Source organism: Ochotona curzoniae, unplaced genomic scaffold (assembly GCF_017591425.1).
Source record: "Ochotona curzoniae isolate NIBS_2020 unplaced genomic scaffold, NIBS_Ocur_1.0 contig_1014, whole genome shotgun sequence".
Classification (NCBI taxonomy): Eukaryota; Metazoa; Chordata; class Mammalia; order Lagomorpha; family Ochotonidae; genus Ochotona; species Ochotona curzoniae.
Window position 1 is genome coordinate 48,244,821 of NW_024464920.1, and position 5,942 is coordinate 48,250,762.

Sequence of the window (5,942 nt, forward strand, 5' to 3'; positions counted from 1 at the left end):
TCCCGTGGTGTTTGTGTGTTTCTCAGGGTTGATAGTAGGAGACAGCGTATTGCATTGTTACAGCAGTACTAACTTACATAATAAATAACTCTCCAAACACTTAAGTTGGCTTATGATCGGGAAAAAAAATCATGCAACGCAAAACCTGTGCTGTAATGAAGTGTCCAGTAGCTCATGTCGTTAGTGATATCCAGGACTGAGAGTAAAAAACAGAATGGCTACTTGGGTATGCTGTCACACCAATGTAAAACTGAGAAGTCAAACCACTTAAGTCTGGGACCATCCATAATCCATTCACATGTTCTATTGTGTGTGTGTTTTATTCGGAAGTCAGGGCCACCGGTTCGTTCCCCAGAAACCAAGGTCTTCCTGGTCTCCCACATGGATGCTGGGGCCCAAACACATGGGCCATCTGAATGCTCTTCCCAGGCCAGTGGCGAGAGCTGGATCGCGGGTGGAGCAGCTAGGACACAAACTCATCTCCCAGCATCACAGGTGGCAGTGATCAGCTCTGCCTCCATGCTGGTCCCGTTGGTGTGCAGTTAAGTAACCGATTCCTGACCCTGTCAGAGGCAGATTTGATTTACACGTAACAGACCATCCTAGATCCAGTGGTTTTGTAGTGTCTGTTTCATTTACATCTGCCACAATACTCTAAGAACCTGCCGTGACCATCAGGCTTAGCCGGCTCAGGTTGTGCCCCTGGCATCTTGGTAAGCCTTGTAGTCCAGGAAACACTAACTGGTCAGATTGATTTCCTTAGGGCATCTAGCAGTCTTTATTCCGTGTTCCCTGGACGTACAGCTGGAACCAGACGAGCAGAGCTGTGAGTGCCCACACGGCAGGAGAGTGCTGGTGCGGTATAGCTCAGTCTGCTGCGTGCTTCCAGGCAGAGGTGAGGATGATGGCAGGCAGCTCTTGCTGCAGGTGGCCTTCCAAGTCTGTCAGGGGCACTGAGCCTTGAGTGGTGGAGCAGGGGCTGGGAGAAGGGATGTTTGCATCTGCTAGGAAATGAGGTCTCTGTACTTGCCTCCACTGTGGGAGCAAATAGCTGCTGGCAGGCTGTCGAATCAGGACGTTTCCGCAATGGCAGACCACGTGGGAGACAGCAGATGCTTGATTTCCTTGCAGGAAACAAAGGCACAAGGCACCAAGCAGCGCTCTCGTCGGGGCAGTTCTGCCAGACCCCTGGCCCGGTGGCGGCTCAGCCTGTTGGAGTGCACACGTTCGTTTGCACGTCTGTCTATGTCCCTTTCCATTCTCTTTTGTTTTTATTTTTACACACTGTGATTGCATGTCTCAATGCCTCTTTGTGATCTGATCGTATTTTCTTTTTTTTTTTTAAAGATTTATTTTTATTATGTTTTTATTGGAAAGGCGGATATACAGAGAGGAGAGACAGAGAGGAAGATCTTCCGTCCGATGATTCACTCCCCAAGTGAGCGCAACGGGCCGATACTATGCCAATCCGAAGCCAGGAGCCTTTTCCGGGTCTCCCACGCGGGTGCAGGGTCCCAAAGCTTTGGGCCATCCTCGACTGCTTTCCCAGGCCACAGGCAGGGAGCTGGAAGGGAAGCGGGGCTGCCGGGATTAGAACCGGCGCCCATATGGGATCCCGGGCGTGCAAAGCGAGGACCTTAACCACTTGTGCCACCGCGCCGGGCCCTGATCATATTTTCCATTGTAGCATTTTAAGCAGGGGTATTCAGCTGACCTGCAGGTTGGCTAGAGCACTTGTGCTTCTTTAAAATTAACCTCACATTTAGCCAGCTGCTCCAACTGGGGGATCAGAGTCATGCAGACATTAGGGACGGGGCCTGGGGGGCAATCAACCCACTTTCCGTTCACGTGCTTGGCACTTACTCCACTTCTCCCGCCCCACCCCACTCCCAGGCCAGTAGCTTTTATTTAGGAACAGGCAGTCCTAATGTTTCATGCCCAGAAGTTGGGACCCCACAATGGCACCGAGCCTAGGTCACTATGAGGCTTAGGGAACAAAGAATAAGTCGGCATAAAAATCAGGCAAGATTAGGAAGCTGTGTAATAAGATACTGAGTATGATTCCACTGATATGGATTTAAGGTGACTTTTTCTGCAAGTTTTTAGCAATTCTAATTAAAAAAAAATCTGTATTTTTCTTGAAAAGTTAGATTTATAGAGAGAAGGGGAGACAAAGATCTTTTCTCTGCTGGTTCATTCCACAAGTGACTGCAAAGGCTGGAGCTGATCTGAAGCTAGGAGCCAAGAGAAGAATCTGAGTCTCCCACAGTGCAGAGTCCCAAGGCTTTGGCCTATCCTCCAGTGCTTTCCCAGGCGACAGGCAGGGAGCTGGATGGGAAGCAGAGCAGCCGAGAAACGAACTGGTGCCCATATGAGATCCTGGCATGTGCAAGGTGAGGATTTTAGCCACTAGGCTATCAGGCTGTGCCCTAATCTTCATTTTTGAATAGCTTGGTTTATAGGAAAATTGCAGCTAGTACAGTACCCCCATACTTGTAGTCTTCTTGAGGTCCTACATTGTTAGGTTCAGCTGCAAAGTTGTTTGTGTGTGTGTGTTTAATTGGAAAGTCACATTTACAGAGAGAAAGATCTTTCATCCACTAGTTTACTCCCCAGGCAACCACAATGGCTGGAGCTGGGCTGGTCCAAAGCCAGAAGCTTCTGGGTCTTGCATATGGGTACAGGGTCCCAATGCTTTGGATTCTTGACTGCTTTCCCAGGCCACAAGCAGGGAGCTGGATGGGAAGTGGAGCAGCCGAGCACGAACCAGCGCCCATATGGGATCCCAGGCGCAGACAAGGTGAGGATTTAGTCACTGAGCCATCGTGCCGGAGCTTTAGTTTGTAACTGTTGTCCTTTTTCTGTTCCAAGATCTCATCATCAGAAAGATTATTTATTTACTTAACTTTCTTACTTATTTGAAAGCAGCAGCAGCAGAGACAGGGAGCAGTGTCTTCATCTTGTGTTTCACTCTCCTGGCTGCAGCATCCAGATTTGGACCAGGCCAAATACCAGGAGCCAGCAGCTCCAGCCTGGCAGCTCCGCGTGGCAGGCTTCCAGAGATTTGGAGCAGGGTTGCAAGTTTTTTTGGGAAGTTGGATCCGAAGTAGAAACTGGCACTTCAGTATGGAATGCCTTTATTACAGCTGCGGGATAACCTGAGGCACCCAGGAATATTATGTTTAAAATTCACTGAAAGTTATATACATTGTAAAATACAGTTTGGGGCTGGTGTTGTGATAGATCAGGAAAAGCTGCCGCCTAAGCTCGGTTGGAGTTTCAGCTGTTGTACTCCCTGTCAACGGCCTGGGAAAGAAGACAAGGCTGGCCCCAGTGTTTGTACCCCTATACCCACATGGAAAAATGAAGGCCCTGGTTTCATTCTAGCCCAAAACCAGTCACTGCCATTATTTGGGGAATGAAACAGTGAACTGAAAAATCTTCCTCTCTAACTCTTCCTTTCAAATAAATTTTTAAATAAAAATCATTCTTAGATAATGTCTGGTAGGCATGGAATTTCGCGTGTAAGTTCAGCTAGTTTTGATTGCACAAAGAATGGTATTTGGTTTCTTTACTCTGGACATGTCTTCATATTCTTAAGAGTGTTGTCTAAGGGAGAAAGGAGGCAAAATTTTGGGAAAAAAAAGGTTAAAGCAGTTTGTACAGATGGCAGTTTGCTTTCATGGAAAGTCTAGGCTTGCAGCATTTGGCTGACTTTGGGCCACAATTTCAAGGTCTTCACTTGGAGGACAAGAGGCTCCTTGAGTACTGGCATGAAAGGTTACGACAGTTACGGGGTCGGGCATCTGGCTGAGTGTTGGATTCCTGCTTTCGGTATCGGAGTTCCTAGGCTCAAGGATCGGCCCCACTCCAGTTACCAAACTGTTCCTGGGAAAATGGAACAAAAAGGGGCCCGGTGTGGTGGCCTAGCGGCTAAAGTCCTCACCTTGAATGTGCCGGGTGCACGGCTGAGTCATGTCAGTGCACTTGACTCCATCTCAACCATTTGGCAGTGTCAGAATTGGGACTCCTTGGGTGCTCTCCTAGGAAACTTCCAAGAATCTGGCCTTTTCTCACTTTTATTATCTGATGAATGCAGGCTGAGGATGTATATTCTGGCTCCTTTTAAAGAAAGATATATATTTATTTAGAAGAGTTACAGATAGAAAGATCTTCCATCTGCTGGCTCGCTCCCTAAATGGCTGCAACAACCATAGCTGAGCCGACCTGAAGCCCGTAGCTTCTTTTGGGTCTGCCATGTGGGTGCAGTGTCCCAAGCACAGGCCATCCCTTGCTGTTTTATAGGCACATTAGCAGGGACTGGGTCATTTGAACTAGCACCCATATGGGATACTGGTGCTGCAGATAGCGGCTTAATTAGCTGTTTAATTAGCAGCTTAATTACAGTTTAATTAGCTTCACCACAACGCTGGCCCTTTACATGTGCATGTTTTTACACAGCATTTACAAATCAAGTTTCGTATCATTAAGTCTTATTTATTTGAAAGGCAAAGTCTCAGGGAGGAGGGAAAGCTGCTGGTTCGCTTCCCAAATGGCCGCCAGAGCTGGGGCTGGGTCCTTGCGCGATGGCTCAGTTGGCTGGTCCCCTCCTGCATGTGCTGGTTGATGTTCCCGCTGCTCCACTTTCCTTCCAGCTCCCTGCCTGTGGCCTGGGAAGGCAGTAGAGGACGGCTCTGCCCCTGCATGGGAGACTAGGGAAAGCACCTGGTCCCTGCCTTTGGATCAGCTCAGCTCTGGTCATTGTAGACACTTGGGGAGTGAACCAGCGGATGGACGATCTTTGTATCTCTGTAAATCTCCCTTTCCAATAAAAGTGAGTAAATCTTAGTGGGAGCCAGAGACGCCATCCATGTGTCCCACACGGGTGGCAGCATTCAAGAACTCAGGCCACCCTCTGTGTGTTTCTTTCCAGGCTCACTGGCAGCAAGCTGATGGGGAGTGGGGAGCAGGGGCTGGTTCCTAGGCAGGTGTGCAGGGACGCAGGTATGCAGGTGTGCCCCACTTTAAAGAGGAGATTCCGAGGTAGGCAGTCTGGGTCTTTGGTGAGTCTCCTGCCTTGCCTCCGGAGGTCTGGAAGCCATAGGACAACACCTCCAGCTTCCCGCTGGGCGTGTGGGCAGACATGAAACGTAGCGGCTTATTGCGAAGACCTTGGGGAGCCTTGCAAAAATCACCGTGATTTGGCCGCCAAATTGACACCTGAATTCACTGTGTTTTTCCACAGAGGCAAACTTTTTAATTTTTATTTTGAATTTTTGAATTTTATGGTACAATTTTGTAGACTCTGGGATTTCTCCACCCCCACTATCCCACCCCTTGGCTGATTTCCCCCACGTTGTTACAACAGTATGGTCCTTCAGAAGGAGTCTTGATCCATCAGTCTGTTATTTAGGTGTGCCCCGACATTGCTGGTTCAATGTCAGACAGTCCAGCATCCCATTGTCTACACATGTCCAGTAGTTTCATTGGGGGGGGTGGTCTATCTTTGATTTGAAAGCAAGGATGCATATTGCATTGTATCCCCACATCTGGGTATGGTAGTCACAGAGACAAACTTTTAAAAAGGTTAATTCTTGCAAGCTCTCATACTTGAGAAAACAGGAAACTCATGGCCCTCAGGCAACCTTATTTTCTAGAGTAGCAATTGCAAGCCATGCTGTGGTTGACCCAGGTCCTCTGTAAGGTGCAGGCAGTTTGGGAGTGTTGTGAAATCGAGAGACTCTGACGTCACGGCGGCGTCACAGGCTTTGACGTCACGGCTACATCAGAGGCTCTGGCATGGCTTCATGCTGGTGCTAAGCAGGCATCCATCACGCCGGCTCTCCGCAGTGTCCTGCGCGGTGAGCGCGGCGGGGCCGGCGCCTACAATCCCCGGCATGCCTCGCGGGCCCCTCTCCCCTGCGCGCGTGCGCAGAGGCGCC